At 36.8% G+C, this 18960-nt stretch overlaps 1 long non-coding RNA gene across 1 annotated transcript; it reads right to left on the reverse strand.

Moving 5' to 3' along the window:
* Window positions 1–12917: 12917 nt before the first annotated feature.
* On the reverse strand, window positions 12918–18744 carry LOC141549098 (uncharacterized). Its single transcript, XR_012484223.1, has 3 exons — window positions 18406–18744; window positions 17642–17790; window positions 12918–13321 (listed from the first exon to the last, which is right to left on the reverse strand). It is a non-coding gene; the product is annotated as an uncharacterized LOC141549098 (long non-coding RNA).
* Between the last annotated feature and the right edge of the window lie 216 nt (window positions 18745–18960).

The following is an 18960-nucleotide window of genomic DNA, read 5'->3' on the forward strand; positions in this document are numbered from 1 at the left end:
GAAAACTTCCTGGATGTAGTTTTAAAGAGATATTTTAATTCCTGTAGAGCTCTGTATTTTGAGCTGTTAAGTACCCTATCCACTCTGGAGATATATTATTCTGTGACTTTTTGAACAATATGTTGTAGAATGGAGTGTACCCTCAGAACCCACATCATCTTCCCTCAGGTGTATACTGAAACAAGGGAGACTGGGATGGGCATAATTGCAAAGCCTGAAGGATATTACTGAAAAAAAAGAACAAGATGAATATTTCCAAGGCACGTTTTCATGTGTCCAATGTTCTCCTCCTAAGCTCCTAGATGTTGTATTTCTTTGACCTATTGGGGTAGGTTTGTAGCATCTGCTATTTCCTCTAACCACATCCAAGAGTCAGGAATTTAAATGATATATGTGATGATAAAATATTTTTTCCAGAGTTCATTCAGTGGAAGTCCACAGAAAAGGTCAAAGAATTATTTCTTAGGGCTGAAAGGGGCATCATCCTATAGGGGAAGACAACACACAGAAGGGAAAGGGAAAGCAAGAGAGAGGGTGAATGAAGGTACCTGATGTGGGGGAATAGTTTCCATTCCAATAAGGGTACTCATCCAACTGTGACTGACCTAATCCTGTGTTCAGCAATTTCAGGGGTGTTGGTTGCCGGATGGTGGAATATTTTCTAAGGGCCCATTCAACTCTGAGAGACCATATTCAATGAGTCAAAGAATGATAGCATCTCAGAGCTGAAATGGCTATCAGTATTCATCAAATATATGCCAAAATTTCTGCCTCAAAAATACTTATTTGCTTTCTGTAGGATAGGAGTCGGAGAGATATTCAACAGCGTATCACATGTCCACCAAGTTTCACTTGTCCTTGTATAGATATGCAAGGGAGAAGATGAGGCATGTGCTAAGGGCCTATTCAACTCTAAGACATATTGACCAAAAAGTAGCAGAATCAAGGCTTCTCACAGCTGAGAAGGGACCTCAGCAGCTAAAAAAAGATGAATGAAAACACAAATCTGAGTTTTCTTCAAGAAAATGGTCAACGCTCTTTTGTGAACATGCCTTCTTAGGAATAAACACCTGCATCCCGAGGCAGCCGATTCCATTTTTGCTCGGGTTAATGAGGTTCAGAAGTTTTAAAGAGAAGTACCAATGAGATTCTCTCAGTTTTGTACCCACTGATCTTAAATTGCCTCAGGGACAAGAAAAACCATGGAATTTCACAATGGCAATGTATATATCCTTCTGCTATAAGGGCTAAACTACTTATAAGAACTGATCATTATCATAATGTGTTCCACAACCGTTTGTCCACATTCCCCTTAAGAGGATGCCCCCAAATTGCCACTGGCCTGATACAGATCTTGAAAAAATGCAAGTATATTGGTTACCAGCTGGTGGAATATTTACTAAGGGCCTCTTCAGCTTCTGGATGCTGTCCACAATGCATCAAAGATTAAAAACATCTTAGACCTGGGAGATATGTCAACTGGTCCTCTATATATACAAAAAACATCTGCCACAGAAATTCTCATCTTATTCTACTGACAGTAGAAAGTATCATGCCTCACAAGTAGGCAAGTAACCTAGATCCTTCAGTCTCACTCATACCTCATGGACCTAGATCCTTCAGTCTCACTCATTACCTCATGGACCTAGATCCTTCAGTCTCACTCATTACCTCATGGAAGATTATGTGGGTTTTAAGGGTCCATTCAACTCTGGGACATGTTGTTCAGAAAATCCCAGAATGAAGGCATCTCAGAACTGGGTGGAACTCTAGAAGCTAAAAGAGATGACCAAACACATGAATTATAATTTTTCTTTAAGGGGCAGCGAGGTGGCACAGTGGATTGAGCATCAGCCCTGAAGTCAGGAGGACACTAGTTCAATCTGGCCTCAGACACTTAACACTTCCTAGCTGTGTGTCGCTGGGCAAATCACTTAACCCCGGCCTCAGGGGAAAAAAAAAAGAAATTAGGCAACATGTACATCACATTATAGCCCCTAAGTGAACATATTCTTTGGGGGAAAACCCCCGTCTCCTGAGGCAGCCAATTCTATTTTTCAAAAATGGTATTAAGTTTGAAGGTTTTCATAAGAAAAGTCTGAATTGGTTTCTTATAATTTTGTATTTAATGTCTTTGTAAATGGCCCAAGAGGCAAGACAAATTATAGAAATTCACCATGGGAATGTATATTATTTTGCTGTGAGTTGGATCCCATATATGAACAATAAGAAGATGTTGTATTTTCTAAGGGCCCATTTAACTCAGAGAAACTACATTTATGGAGCCACAGAATCAAAATCTCTCAGAGACGATAGGGATCTCAGCAGCTAAAAAACAAAATAAAACAACTTTACACATAAAATAAAATGTTTCCCTAAGAACATGATCAATAAGCTGTCCCCCTGAGTGAACATGTTGACTCGAGTGAACACTTGCTTCCTGATGAAACCGAATCACTTTCTCCATAGTTCTATTAGATTGAAAGCTTTTCTATATGTTTTATGCAGTTACTCCTTCATATTGACAAAGAGGCAAGAAAAATCATAGAAATTCAGTAATGAAGGTTTATTTATTTATTATAATGGTCATCACAGATATAAAAAGTAATCATCACTCCAACAGGACCCACAAATGTTCCACTAGGTTTCCTTAAAAAGGACTATCTCCAAATGGTTCAAAACCTGACCATAGGCTTCTACCATTTCAGGCTGACTGAATACGAGATGGTGACTTATTTTACAAGGGCTAATTAAAGAATTACTATCTACAATGACTCAAAGAATAATATTTTCTCAAAGAGTAGAGGGATATCATCTGGCCCTTTTCTACGTAAAAGCAACTGCATCAGAAATGCTCATCTGATTCTACTTAAGAGTAGAAACCACCATACCCCACAGCTAAAGAGACTACCCATGTTCAGAACAGTCTCACTTGTGCTCACATAGACTAATTGGAAGAAGATGATGGGTATTCTCTAAGGGCCCAATTATTTCTGGGAAACAGTGTTCAAAAAGTCACAAAATTAAAGCATATGAGAGCTGGCAGAAACTTTAGTAACTAAAAAGAAGAAATATATGAAGTAAAACTTTTCCTTAAGACCATACTTAATCCATTCTCTTGTAGTCCTTGAGTGATCATGTCCATTTAGGGTCAAACGCTTGCCTCGTGAGACAGCCAGTTGCGCTTTTCTACGGCTCTATGAGGTTCAAAGGTTTTTCGTAAAAGAAATGGGAATGGGAATCCTTCACACTTGAACACATTCTCCTTTAACTTGCTTAACAGCCAAGAAAAAAAACATTTAATTGCCATAATAATGTGTTGACTTCTGCTACGGGACTCATCTTCTCTATGAATGGTAGTCAGCATTATAATATGCCCCACAAGGGTTATCACATAGTCCACTTACAAGGATATCCAACCAGATACAAAACTGCTTTGGACAAGATCCCGAGTTTAAGTAATCACAAGAATATTAGCTATTAGATAGCAAAGTATTTTCCAAGGACCCATATAGTAGTGGAAGGACATATTCACTATGTGACAGAGTGCCAGCATCTCAAGAGACAGAAGAGACATTAGTAGCTATTGATGTATCTACTATATGAATACTTATCTTGCCCTACTTATTCTACTTTGTTTTACCAGTATAAGACATGATAACCCCAATCTCATTTGCCACTACATACAACTGATGAAAAAACATGATGTGTATTTTAAGGGCCTACTCAACACTGGGAAAGTTTATTCAAAGAGTCGTAAAAATCAAAACATCTCAGAACAGTTAGAGACTCAGGGTCTGAAACATGACCTTATTCATGGGTGAAAATACCCCATCTTTCTTTAAGCCAACAGGCAACAAGTTGTATTTTACCCCTTGAGTGAAAGCATCCATCTAGGTGAGTACAACTGACTTCTGTGAAAGCCAATTCATTTTTTTTTTCCCACAGATATATTAGGTTTAAAGTTCTATATGAAAGACACATTTGGGAATCCCTCAATTTCAAACTCATTGCTTCTTCATATTGACCCAGAGGCAAACAAAATCAAAGAATTTTAGTACTGGAAGGTTTGGGGGCCTATTACAATGTCTAGCCATTTTATGAAAAGAAATCAGCTCCAAAATAATGATAAAGTGCTTAAGTCCAGGAATGCTAAGCTGTAGTTATGCTAAAGACAAATGATGTTCCTAACCAATCTGGTCCTAAAATTGTGAGTCCCTGATAGCAAGGGAATAAAAAGGTTGTTTAAAGGGGAGCCAATCAGTCTAGGTTGGAACTGCACAGGTCAAAGAGGTTGTTGCGCTGGTAGATGATTCTATCATCAATAAAAAGTAGAAAAAGGCTTCCTTGAGAGTAACTAAGTCATCATGTAGTTTTTGACTGAAAAAAAATTTAAGGGCAAACACTTTACCTTCTGAAGCAGGAAATTTTATTTTTTCATAGTTCCATTAGGTTACTAGGTTTTTCATAAAAAGAGTCTAAATGGACGTCTCTAAATTTTGTGCCAGTGGCTACTTTATATCACTTAATGGGGACGACAAAATCAGAATTGTTTAGACTTGGAAGATATATAGTCTAACCCATACATGAATAGTAATCAAAGTGTAAAGGGAAAGCCATCTACTGGAAAGTCCAACCTAAATATAAACAATAATAACCCCGCAAGTGTGACTCACAAATATTCCATCAGATTACACTGAAAGGCCACTCACCCTGCCATCCAAGAGCTAAGCCTAGGCTTCATTCAAGGGAACATCTTTTTCTACACAATGATGTTGGTTTACTGAAGGGTCATTCAGTCGTGGGAGGTTGTCAAGGAATAACAGAATCTCAGAGTTAAAAGGAATCTCAATAGCAAAAGTGATTTTTGCAAAAATACTTCTCCTACCTTACTTTTATTTGATAACATCTCAATACACAAACAACTGCACAACACAGGTATAATTGTGGATCGTGCTTTCTCATGTACTCCTGCTTCAAGAAGATGATTTATGTTCCAAGTGTCCATTCAGTTCTGGGAATATGTTTTCAAAGAATTAAAGCATCTCAGAGCTGGCAGGGACCTCATCAGCCAAGTAAACTAACTTGTACCTGAAAAAAAAATTCTTTAAGACCATAGAGACACACAACTTTTTAAATAGTACTTTCCAATTACATGTAAAAACAATTTAAAAAAAATAAGTTGTAAATTTTTTCTATCCTTCTCTCCTCTTCCCCCTTCCTGAGACAATAAACCATTTGATACAGGTAATATATATGCAATCATGTAAAACATTTCTACACTAGTCGTTTTGTGAAAGAAGAAACAGGAAAAAACCATGAAAATAATAAAGTGAATATTGTAAATTTCAATGTGCATTCAGACTCTTTCAGTTCTTTCGCTGGGGAAGGATACATTTTCCATGTCCTTTGGAATTGTCTTGGATCATTGTCTTGTTGAGAAGAGATAAGTCAAAGTTTATCATCACACAGTGTTGGTGTTATAGTGTACAATATTCTTTTGGTTCTTCACTTTGCATCAGTTCAGGTAAGTCTTTCCAGGTTTTTCTGAAATTTGCCTACTCATCATTATGCTTAGGGCATTATGGCATAATAACAAATCCATTATATTGATATACCACAATTCATTCAGTCACTCCACAACTGACAGGCATACCCTCAATTTATAATTCTTGGCTACCACAAAAACAGCTGCTATGAATATTTTACATGTAGGTCTTTTCCCCTTTTTTATAATCTCTTTGGGATACAGGCCTAGTAGAGACACTGCTGGATCAAAGTGTATGCACAGTTTGATAGCCCTTTGCTCACAGTTCCAAATTACTTTCCAGAACGGTTGGATCAATTTCTAATTACACCAACAAATAATACAATTTTTGAGTGAATTATTTCCATTGAGATGTAAAACATAGTTTCCTAACATATTCTACTTTTCCATACTTTTATTTGTTGAACGTACATTTAAGCATAAATTGCTTTCTTTCAACTTTGCACACTGCTACTTTTTTAGCTTTCTGGTACCCCTGATGAATCCAAGAATCTTTGAGTTTAAAAGTATATCTGAGGGGCAGTTAGATGGTATAGTAGATAGTAAGTACCACGTAAATGTTAGCTATTCTTTCTCATTATATATTCTCTGGTATATCTTAAGTGACTCACAAAAGTTTTTTTCATATGCATCATTATTGAAAAAGCATTTAATTATGCTAAAAAAAAACATCAGAGCATTCATTCAACTAAGTGGTTAATTTCCTCCACAATATAATTTATTCTAATCCTTGTTTCTTTGAATCTCCTGTTATGTTTCCTATGTTTTTTCCAACTGTAATTAACAAAATAATGTATTTTAATTTGTTGTCAAATTGTTTTCTGTTTATTATTCTAGCCATTTTCCCATAGCAAGAAGAATGTGCATTTCCTAATGGTACATGGTCTTTTGTTTTTCACTAATAAATAAAAACCTCAAAAGAGGATTGTAAACATCTATCATTAAGTGTAGTATAATCCTATTAGGTACAGGATTTCATAACACATAGCTTTAACAATTACTGGAAAAAATAGAGGTTTATTTACATGTTCTGGATGCTTAGTTTTTAAATGACTAATGGTGAGTTTTCCATATCTCTCTGCCCTACTTCACCCTTTGTTCCTCATCCCATCCAATCAATTGCCGAAGTCCTATGGATTGTACTTTCCCAATATCTCTCTCCCCCTTTTCCACGGATACTGCCACCACCTTGGTACAAGTTTTCACTTAATGGATGGTCTCTCTGCCTCAAGAAATCGTCCTACTCTAATGTATCTTCCACTCATTTGTCAAATTGCTATTCTTAAATTACAAACCCGAAATCCTATCGCGTCATCCCCCTCACTGTTTAACATATTCCACGAATCTCCAGGTCAAATACAGCATCAAATGTTTGATTTTTAAGTACTTCATAGCCTGCCTCTTGTCTATCTTTGCAGTCTTCTTACAATTTATTCCCCTCCCATACTCTCTTGCCCCCATATTATTTCTGGTAAGTTCCATTCCCAATCCCCTTTTATGCTAGTGCCTTCTGTGATCAACTCCAATTTCTCCTGTCTAGAGATTGTTCCTAAATAGTTGTTTATATGTTGTCTCTCCCACTGGAGAGACAATGGAGTGGGGGCTCCTTGTGAGCAGGGACTGGTTTGTTTTTTGCCTTTCTTCTTATCCTTAGGGCCTAACACAGTGCCTGAAACATAGTAGGTACTTAAAAATGCTTGTTGACTTGACTCTTATTAGCACAATATACACTGAGACTGAAATTCATAATTTCATAATTATGGAGGTATAACAACAATGGACTGAATAAAAAAGAGGTAAATCTATATTTCAAATAATCTTGATCATCTCCAATGTTTTTGGCCCACTTCTAAAATCCTCATTTTTTTTTGGCTTTTAATGTGAGGAACAGGAATTGAGAAATGTCAGCTGCATCCTTTTCTTGTTGTCTGTGATAATGTTATTAGCAAAATCTTCCATCTGTGGTTTCTTTGAAGGGATCTTTTGAAGTCACTTGTTCATTTTGTGAAGAGTAATTTACTTAAAATGAGATAATATGACATATCAATCTGCTTAACCAGGCATATGGAAACTGCAATATGGTGAAATATTCTGAAAGGAAACAAAAGTTAGGGTGCTACTTTTCCCTCAGAATACCTTGCCATACACTATTTGACAATCTTACTAGCTGACATGTGGACAAAGTGAACACCGGAGATCACCAGCAGATTAAAGAACCATCAAAGCTTCACTTTGTAGATCAAAATAAATACATAAAGTAAAAATCGAATATCTTATTATCCTATCCCTCACCCCGTGGGATCATGTTGCAAACCACACTGCATGTGGTATGTACAACCTCGCCCGAAAACTACTGCTTTCTATAGAGCATATTCTGCAACTGAGTTTATATTATGCTTTTGAATGAGTAATCTTCCATTTGCATCACCTCCTGATGCAACTTTCCATATAGTTCTTGAGGAAATTGTCCTGATATTTAGCCCAAAACTACCTCCCTTTTAAATGTCTCTTAGATAACAGTGAAGGGCCTATTCAGTTTGGGGACTTGATTTTGAAGGGGTTTCAGAGCTGGTTAGAACCTCGCCTGCCAAGCCCAAGTGGTTCCTAAAAAAATATCACTTCTACCATCATATCCTACAAGTGATTTTGACCAAAGATTTCTAAGGAAGGGGAATTCACTGCCCCCTGCTAAACACACTGGGAATGCTTTTGTTGTTGTTGTTGTTAGGACATTCTTTCTATGATTTAGGCTTGTTAATGCTAGCTACATCAAATGGATTCCGAAAATGTCAAAATGGCAAGAATTCTAGTCCAAATGGAACCTGAAACTGAATTCCTTGTATATTGTGTCCCTGAAATAGTCATCCAGTCTATGACTAAAGCTCTATTGAAGGAGAATTCAGTGTTTCCCCAGATAGCCCATTCTGCTTTGGGCAGGTTCTAGTCATTAGGAGTGTTCTCATTATTATCAAACATTACCCTGGCTTCTCAAAACTTCTACCCATTTCTCCTTGATCTGCCCTCTAGGACCAAAGGGCCAAAAGTAGCCAGAGAATATAATTTGAGTTTTCTGGTCTAACCCAAATGTGAATAAGAATCTCCTCAATAACATGTCCCACGGGTGTTCAATTAGAGTTCTCCTAAAATCATGATTCTCACACTTTTGTATCTCACAACCCCTTTACATTCTTAAAAACTGAGGACCCTCCAAAAGCTTTTGTTTCTATCTGGTCATATCTAGCAACAATGACCATATTAGAAATGAAAATGTTTTAGTTTTATTATAAAAATAGTTTTAACCTTGCAGGCCCCTGGTAAGAGTCTAGGGACCCCCTAAAAAGCCTTCTCCACAATGACCCTAAACCTAACTCCCAGCTCTGTCCCTGCTGAGAGAATTAGACAAAGGATGATATCATATATTCAAAGGGCCCATTTAGCTTGGTCTGGTAACATTCAAAGTGTTACAGAATCACAGCATTTCAAAGCTGGTAAGGGGCCTGAGAGGCCATACAGTTCCTGATAAAAGAATTCCCTCTACACAGTACTCCATCGGCACTCGATAGTCCTTGTTAATCAATCTATCTTCCTTCTCAATCCAAATCCCTCAAATTCTGACCTAGCGTGGTCTTTCTTCTTCCCTAATGTAACTGCTACAAGACTAGATTGTGCATTCTAGGAGCCCATGCAGCTCTAGAACCCTATAATCGATGTCACAGACCACAGAATCTCAGAGCAGACAGGGACGTCAGAAAGCCTTTCAGAAGCTGCAAAAGAATCCTATTTATTCATCCTACTACTTCGAGGAATTCCTGTCTCACCACCAATCATATACCCTATACTTAAATTGGGTTTATATCTTCCCATGAGCACTTGCTGCACCATGATGATGCTTTTCCATGGGCCAAATCAATTCTGGGATGCTGAGCTGAATATGTCACAGCAAAACAGGATCTCAGAATTAATTAGGCACCCCAGCAGTCATGTAGTCCAACCTGCATTTGGGAAAAAATAACCTTGAGACCACATATACCCCAAACGATCATGAAGCTTGCAAATTAGACATTTATCAAAGATCTACTCTGTACCTGTTGTAGGCACCAGAGATACAAAGACAAAAATGAAACATTGACTTCAAAAAAAAAGGCAATGTCTTCAAGAAGCTTATAATTTACCTAGGGAAGGCAACAGATATAAATATGGGTACACACAAAGTTCGCTCAAAATAAATGCCAACTATTAGATGGAAAGGCACTAGCAATTGTGGGGATCAAGAAAGGATTCATGGAGTCTGAGCTGAATCTCCATGGAAACTAAAGATTGCGAGTGATGAAGATGAGCAGAAGATCCATTCCATTGGATTACTGCATTGGTCTCTTAATTGTTCTCACCTTTTCAAGTTTCCCCCCACTCCAATCATTCTTCTCCAACTGCAAAAATGAGTCTCCTTAAACGTAAAAATCATTTTATTCCCCTTCCCCTCCCCCAACAAGTTCCCTTGATTCCCTATCTCTTCTAGAATTAAATATTAATGTCTCTACTTGGCTTTTTAAAAGCTTCTCAACCACATCTTGATCATTTCAGCCTCAACCATTCACGAGTCACTTTCCCACACTCTACAGTCCATCAGAATTTCTCATTCTTCCTCACTCTAGCTCCTGGAGGAAAACTTTGTACTGCCCGTGCTCCATTGCCAAAGTAAAACATGAATCCCATTCCCCGTTTGGATCTCCTCACCTCACCAGCAGCGAAGGATGGTCTACCTCAACAACGGCTCCTTCCAAAATACATATGCTGAATGTCAGTTAAATGTTGCCTGATGGTGATGATATAGCCACTAAGGGCTCCATCCACTAAGCTGAAAAAGGCAGATCATAGCTTCTCAGAGATGGCGGAGAGATATCAGTGACCATCGTGTATCTAAAAGAGAACAAATACCCCATGTGATATACCGGCCTTTGTTAGGAAATCTACCTCCAAAGCTTAGCTTCACACTTACCCTTGTCTCAAACCTTACTCCGCACATATTACAAGAAGAGGTTGTATATTCTAATGCCCCTCTCAGCTTTGGGAACCTACAATCAAAACTAATAGAAAAATAGGAATCCAGAGCTGATAGGGACATCAGAGATAAGAACACCTGAGGAAAAAAATCCCACTCCCATTCCCACAATGGCATATTCTATGATTAATCATCTGCTCTTGCTAAGCAACCTGTCCTCTCTTCCAACATCAGATCTCACACCACCCCTGGTCTTATACTGTCTCAAATGTACTTGCTATAAACCAATAAAGAATGTTCTAAAACCCTATTAATTTCTGGAAACAAGTGTTTGCAAGATCACAGAGCTGACAGGAAGCTCAGAAACTATTTAAAAGAAAAAATATATATATACCACAAGCAGCTATAAGGCTTTTGGGAAAGTCAAATTCTTATTAGGTAGCTCTGTTAGAAAGTTTTTCATAATGTGAAGAATAAATTTGCCTCTCTGAAAATTCCATCCATTTGTCCTGGTTCTGACATCTAAAATAAGAATTACAATAATTCAAGAGTTGAAATGTATCTCTTCCAAGCCATCATGAAAAAGATACCCCTCTATACTGTCTCACTCTGATAGCACCCTGCTGCTTCTGCTGGGGCTCTCTCCCCCATCTTTCCATCAGAAACTTAAGCCGAGGTTCATTTCTTCCCCAGTGTAGTTAATAGGAGTATTTGTTCTAAAGGCCTACTCAGCAAGGCAATGTAATCATACAATTCTGCCATCACAAACCATCCAGAGACCTCAAAGGCCGTGCAGTTCAAAATGTAATTTAACAAGATTTACCTCGATGCGGTTTCTCATAAATACTCATCCAACCCTTAACTGGAGATCTTGAATATGAAGGAATTCAGTGACTTCTGACACAGCCTTTCAGGCCTCTCTAGCGGTTAGGAACATCTCATGTCTAGCTAAAATGTGCCTTTCTTTGATTTCCATTCATTCATCCGACTTCTTCATTCTAGGGCCGAACAGAATTGTAGAATCTCCGAGAAAGTATGGCGCCCAAATGCTATTCAGCATAATGAGAACCTGAACAGAATTCCTTTTACATTGTGATCCACAAGCAATTGCACAGAAATCTCCAGAGTGTAGGAACTCGAGGCTCACTACACTTTGGCATAGTTCTAAATGTTAGGAAGTTTTTTCATGTCAAAAAAAATGGATCTGAGGGGATATAGTATAACACACAAGCCCCCTCACACACACACACACACACACACACACATATATATATAGGAAGTTTTTTCACGTCAAAAAAAATGGATCTGAGGGGATATAGTATAACACACAAGCCCCCCCCCCATATATATATATATGTATATATATATATATATGTGTGTATATATATATATATATATATATATATATATATATATATATATATATATATATACTCTAAAAGAAATAGTAGATAAAGAGTGCCCAGCACTGAACACTGAGGGACATGCATAAATGGTGGGTATGGCCTGGATGAAGATCCTGCAAAGACTGAGAAGTCACGCAAATAGGAGGAGAAGCAGGAGAAAGCAAGGTCAGGAAAACCTAGAGAGAAGAGATTATTCAGAAGTAAGGGTTCAACTGTACCAAAGGCTGCAAAGAGATCAACAAGGACAATACTGAAAAAAGACCATTAATTTTGTAAATTTGTATCTTTGGAGAAAGGAGTTTCAATTGATAGATGAGGCCAGAAACTATATCACAGAGAATTCAGAAGAGGAAGAAGAGGTATGAATTACAGATAATTTAGTCTTAAGAAGTACAGCCACTAAAAAGAGGAGAAAGACAGGACAATAACCCCTTGTGTAACATTTTCTACACATTCCCAATTCACCGCTGTTTGGAATTTGAAGCTGACCTTTTGCACTCCACTTGCACATCATCCCGGATCATGCTGTAACATGGTTTAAGGAGCCCTTCAACTCAGAGAACCTGTAGTCCAAATCATAGTTCCATGGAGGTACACAGAGCTGATAGGAACAATTAGAGGCTCTCTAGTTCTTATAAAAGAACCTTCTTCACTCCACAGCTTGCAACTCTCGTGCAGCCAATCACATACAACATACCCAAGTACTCTTCTAAATATCCTGGGAATAGGACGATGGCATGTTCCGAGGGCCCAGCCACCTCTGAAAATCTGTGTTCAAAGAATAATTGAATCACAGAACCCAAGAGCTGGGAGGGTCCTCAGAAAATGTTTTGTAAAAGGAGTACCTGAAACAAAGTTTGATCAAACAGTATATTCCATAAACAATCATCCAACCCAGAATAGAAAACAGAATTCTTGAAAACTATACATTTTGTTCGTAGCAGTCCTTTTTGTAGTGGTAAGGAATTGTGGGATGCTCATCAGTTGGAGAGAATGGCTGAGTAAATTATATGATTGCTATGGAATATTACTGTTCTATAAGAAACGACCTGAAGGATGATTTCAGAGAGGCCTGGGGAGACTTACGTGAACTGATGCTGAGTGAAATGAGCAGAAGCAGGAGATCACTGTACATGGCAACAGCAAGATTATACAATGATCAATTCCGATGGACGTGACTCTCTTCAACAATGAAATGATTCAGACCAATTCCAATGGACTTGTGGTGGGGAGAGCCATCTGCACCTAGAAAGAGGCCTGGGGAGACTGTGTGAGTATTTTCACCTTTTTGTTGTTGTTTGCTTGAACTTTTTTTTTCTTCCTCATTTTTTCCCTTTTTGATCTGATTTTTCTTTTGCAGGGTGATAACTGTGGAAATATGTAGAGAAGAAGTGCACATGTTAAACATATATCGGATTACTTGCTATTTAGGGAAGGGAGGTAACGGAGGGAAAAAAAAATTTGGAACACAAGGTTTTCCAAGGATGAGTGTTGAAAATTATCTCTGCTTATGTTTTCAAAACAAAAAGCTTTATAAAAAATTTCTAAAAGACAACTCTACATTTTTAGAAAAGCTTTCTTTTTTTCAAGCTCATATCTCCACCCCTTCTGATTTCTTCTCATTGTTCCTATTTAGTTCTGCATTCGGAAGCGCTCCAATCAAAGAGCTGAAAGATCCACTCCCAAGGTCTTTTAAAAGTGAACCCACAAATGAATAAGATTCCCCTATTCCACATATCCAACAACAGGTCACCCAGCCTCGGTTTGAAATATGTTATTCTCAGGTACATGTACATGCAAAAAGATGATGTTGTATGCTCTAAGGGCCCATTCATGGAAGATATATTCAGAGAATGAAGGTTATCTATTTACATGCTGCCAGGGATCTCACAGGCTCCACCTGAACAAGAATTCCTTTACAACCTCTCATAAGGGCTTAGGTAGGAAAGGCAGCTTTGCTTTAAAGCCAAAACCTAATCTTAAGCATAAAACTCCCTACGTGTCCGTGTGATAGAATATGGTCTGTTGGAGGGGCCTATTCAACTCTGTCAGCCATTGGATCAATGTTTATACAATTGGAAAATCTCAAACTGGTAGGAACTGGTAGGGCATGCAACATACCCTACAAGCTTTTATTCTACCTTTGACTGACCTACTAAATTCTTCCTACTTCTCAGAATGGGTAGAAATCAATCTAAATAATATCTGAAACACAATACACCCTACTGTGTGCCCCACAAGCATTAATCTTGCCTTTAACTGAAGATTTCCAATGAGGAAGGAACGTACAACCTCTTAAAATTTAAAAACAAAGCATCAGGGGCAGCTAGGTGGCACAGTGGATATAGGAACAGCTCTAGAGTCAGGACCCAAATTCAAATCCAGCATCAGACACTTGATACTTACTAGTTGTATGACACTAGGCAAGTCACTTAGCTCCAATTGCCTTGCCAATACATAAGTAAATAGTCATTGATGTTTGGGGATTTCCCTTCATCATCAGAATTTCTACCAGAGTGTTACTGCACCCCCACTCCACAGAATCATTCCATATATCAAACAATATTTTTAGAAAGAAAAAACAGAGAAAACTAATCAATACATTGTATATCAATATAAGTCTGAAAAATACATATAACATACCATATCCATGGACCTTACCTCTGAAAAGAAGTGGGATAAGAGAGTCTTCTCATTTTTCTTCTTTCGATCTATGCTTATTCTTGGTAATTTTGGAACATTGAAATTTTATTTTGGGGTTATTTTTTCTACTTATATTGTTATGGTAATTGTTTATGTTGTTTTTTGGGCTCTGCTGACTTCACTTTTGCTTCAGTTCATGTAAGTTGTTCCATGTTTCTCTATATTCATATTTATAATTTCTTAGAGTAGAATAATATTTCTTTTCATTCATCTACCACATTATTCCTCAATTAGGGGCCATATACTTTGTTTTCATTTCTTTGTTACCACAAAAAGTGCTGCTAAAAATATTTTGTTCTATATGGGGACTTTCATGTCATCAATGACCTCCTCGATCTATAAGCCAAGTAATGGAATTTCTCAGTCAAAGGGTATGGATATTTTAGTCACTTTATCTGGATAATCCTAGACTGCTTTCCAAAATGGCTCTACTTATTCAGAACTTCATCAACAATTCCTTTATATGCTTGTGTTTTCATAATCCCTTTAATATCACTGACTTTCCTTCTATATTGTATCATTTTTTCCAATTTTGCTGAGTATGAAGTCAGGGATGGTTTGAGTTTCAGTTCTCTTGTTAGTAATTTGAAAGTATTTTTAGAATATACTTGTCAACAATTAGCATTCTTTTGAGAAATGTTGTATGTATCCTAACACTTAATTACCGTGGAATGTTTTTTGGTCTTATATATTTGCTAGTTGTCATATATCTTGAATACCAAACCTTTATCGGAAAATCTGATAAAAAGATGTTTTTCCCTATTCAATCATCTTCCTTCTTATCCTACATGAATTAATTTTGTCTGTTCAAAAGGTTTTCTTAAAACATTTTCTTTACAGAAATAAAGACAGAACTAAAAAAGTAGGGGGGGGGGGAAATGCGGGGAAGAGTAGTCTCTAGGTAGGTTAAGTCAATTTAACAAAATTGATGGTACCTAAGTAACTTTAGTTATTCAGGGTCAGAATAATCAAAAAAGATGATTTCATAGAACTGGAAAAATAATAAAATTAATCTAAGAAAATAAAAAGTGAAGAATCTCAAAGGAAATAATGAAAATAAAGTGAGGAAAAGAGGGGCCAAGTGCCAGATCTCAAACTATAATGTGAAGCAGTAATCCAAACAGTTTGCTCCTGGTTAAAAATTAGAGATTTCAATCAGTGGAGCAGATTAGGTATTAATTAGTACTTTGGCAAACTAGTTTAGGTTTAGATATCTGATAACTTCACTCCATATATAAATGGCTCTAAATGACTTAAATAAGAAGTAAAGTAGAGGACCAAGAAAAAAAATTACCTTTGAATTTATGAAAAGGGGGATTATTAATGATGAAATAATGGACAGAAAGGATCACAGAAAGTAAACTATGTCGTTTTGATTACATTTAATTTAAAAGGTTTTATAAAAGCAAAGCCAATTAAGCTAAAATTATAAGAGAAATAGTTACCTAGGGAAAAAAATCTTTGCAGCAAGTTTCTCTTAAAAAACTCTAGTTTCCATGATTTAAATATGGAACTGATCTCAAGTTCTAAGGGCCATTCCTTAATTGATAAAGACTCAAAGGCTAGGAACTGGCAATTTTCTTTTTAAAAAAGCTTTTTGTATAACTTATTTCTCAATTTTAAAATATATTTTTTTAAAAAATTTTTAACTTTTTTTCCTTCTTGTCATTATTTCAATTGCATAAATGAAAAGAAAACTTTATAACAAGTAAGGAATAATTTGTCTCATTCTAACAATTCTGGAGAAAACTGGGGAGATTGCTATAAAGTGATGCAGAATGAAAGAAGAAAGAATTGAAAAAGTTTACTGTTAGGATAGCAACATTATAAAGGGAGAAAAGACGAAGAATTTCTAATTCTGACCACTGCGGCAACAAATTTTAAGTCTAGAGACTAGAAGATGAAACATGCTACCCATCTCATTACAGTGTAATGATGAACCCAGAGTGCAGAATGAGAAATCAGATTATCCATATTTATTATGAAGGTTTATAAATCCTTCTGTTCTTTGGGGCTCTTAGGGGAAGAGGGAAATCATTTATGTATTGTTCAATTTCTTTTTTTGATACAGGACTTGTTTAAATAATATGTTACTTCTGGGTTATTTTGTAAATATTCACTTTCTACAAATCATCAGTTTTATTAACGTATATAATTGTCAAAATAAATTTCCTTTATTTTCAATTTAACTGTATGAACTTTTTCCTTTTTGAGGTAAGCTATTTGGTTTTCTTCCCTCTTTTACAATCATATTCAATGCTTATTTAATGGGTCTATTCTTTACTTCAAAAAACAAACTTCTAGTTTTATTAATTCAATTTTTTACTTTTAATTGATTTTAATATTATTATAATTTAAATTTTAATTAATTTAATATTTTACATTCATAATTAACTAAAGAATTAATTCAATTAAAATAATAATTAAATTAATCCCTTCTTTGTTTTTCAGAGCTTCTAGTTTGTTATTTAGTTAGGGGGGTTGATTTATTTTTCTTCGAGGGTTTTTTTTTAATTAATTGTTCAATTGACCAATTTCTCCTTATTTTATTTTGTTGATAAAACTGTTTAAATATAAATTTTCTCTAAGGACTGCTGTATCTGCATTCCATAAATTTGGTATTTTATCTAATCACTGACATCTTCTTGGATGAAATTTCCTATTATTTCTGTAATTTATCCTTTGACCCAACAGATGTTTAGAATTATTATTTAGTCTCCAATTTGAATTTTCTTCAAAAGGCCTTCAATGAATAAAATTTTTATTTACATTGTGAACAGTACATGACATGTTTAGCATTTTTGTGACATTCTACCTCACTCATTAGATTCACAAAGATAACAAAAGTGCAAAATAAGAACTGTTGGAAGGGCTACATAGGAAAACATAGACATTAATATCCTCTAGGTGAATCTGTGAAGTGGCTGTTCCATTCCTTGAAAGTAATTTGCAACTAAACCCCCAAACATATTAAAATTCACGTACCTTTTGAGTCAGGTATAAATGTTGGGTAGTGGAATGACCTGGAGACGTGGGGTAGGCAGCATAATTCCCTCTAAGGCCACTTCCTTGCTAGCCACAATGTGAGGGAAGAAAGAACAAGTACAGGAGATGCTGGTGGCAGGAAATCTTCCCTAATAATGGACAAAAGGGGGGACATTTAATCATTTGGAAACAGGCTTAATGTTATTGCTCTTGTGCTAGAAGTTGTCTACCTAGAGTAGGCCCACCTAGAGATCCCATTCCTACCAGTACCATTTTTTTAGCTGACCAAGGGTAAGTCCACAATAATGTGGCAGAAGGGCTCAGGGGAGACCCAGCCTTTAGTAAGATCTGGAGTTGGCAGAGAAGGGGACTCCCCCCACCATCTCCACTTCCTAACCCTGAGGGACAGGGCCTGGTTATTTACTTTTCTTCACAAGAAGCTTCAACTGACATGAAGGGATGCAGTCATTTTGAAGAGCAGTTTGGATCTATGCCCGAAATTCTCAAACTGTGCATACCCTTTGACCCAGCATTGCTGTTATTGGGCTTATATCCCAAAGAAATACTAAAGAGCAGAAAGGGACCTGTATGTGCCCAAATGTTGGTGGCAGCCCTTTTCGTAGTAGCTAGAAACTGGAAGATGAATGGATGCCCATCCATTGGAGAATGGTTGGGTAAATTATGGTATATGAATGTTATGGAATATTATTGCTCTGTAAGAAATCACCAGCAGGAGGAATACAGAGAGGCCTGGAGAGACTTACATCAACTGATGCTGAGTGAAATGTGCAGGACCAGGAGATTGTTGTACATGGCAGCAGCAAGATCTTGTGATGATTAACTTGGATGGATATGGTTTTTCTCAGCAATGCAGTAATTCAAGGCAAATCCAATAGCCTGATGATCAAAAAAGACAGACATCTTCATCTAAAAAAGAAATACAGAGACTGAATGCACATCAAAGCACATCATTTTCACCTCTTTTGTCTGTGTTTTCATTCTCCTGGTTTGCCCCTTTCATTCTGATTTTTCTTTTACAACTTAATACAAAAATGTTTTTAACATGTTGTCCATGTCCATCTTATATCAGATTGCTTGCTGTCTTGGGGAGGAGGGAAGGAGAAAAAATTTGGAACACAAAATCTTATGAAAATGAATGTTAGCAACTATCTTTACATGCTACTGGAAAAATAAAATATTACTGAATTCACACTTAATTTTTTTTTAAATCCCAACTCAGTCCCCCCCCCACTTTGCAAATGAGCCTCTCCCACCCCACCCCTTCCCATACCCCTTTTCCCAGGAGGAGTGGGGCCTGA

The sequence above is a fragment of the Sminthopsis crassicaudata genome, chromosome X (assembly GCF_048593235.1).
Source record: "Sminthopsis crassicaudata isolate SCR6 chromosome X, ASM4859323v1, whole genome shotgun sequence".
NCBI classification, from domain to species: Eukaryota; Metazoa; Chordata; class Mammalia; order Dasyuromorphia; family Dasyuridae; genus Sminthopsis; species Sminthopsis crassicaudata.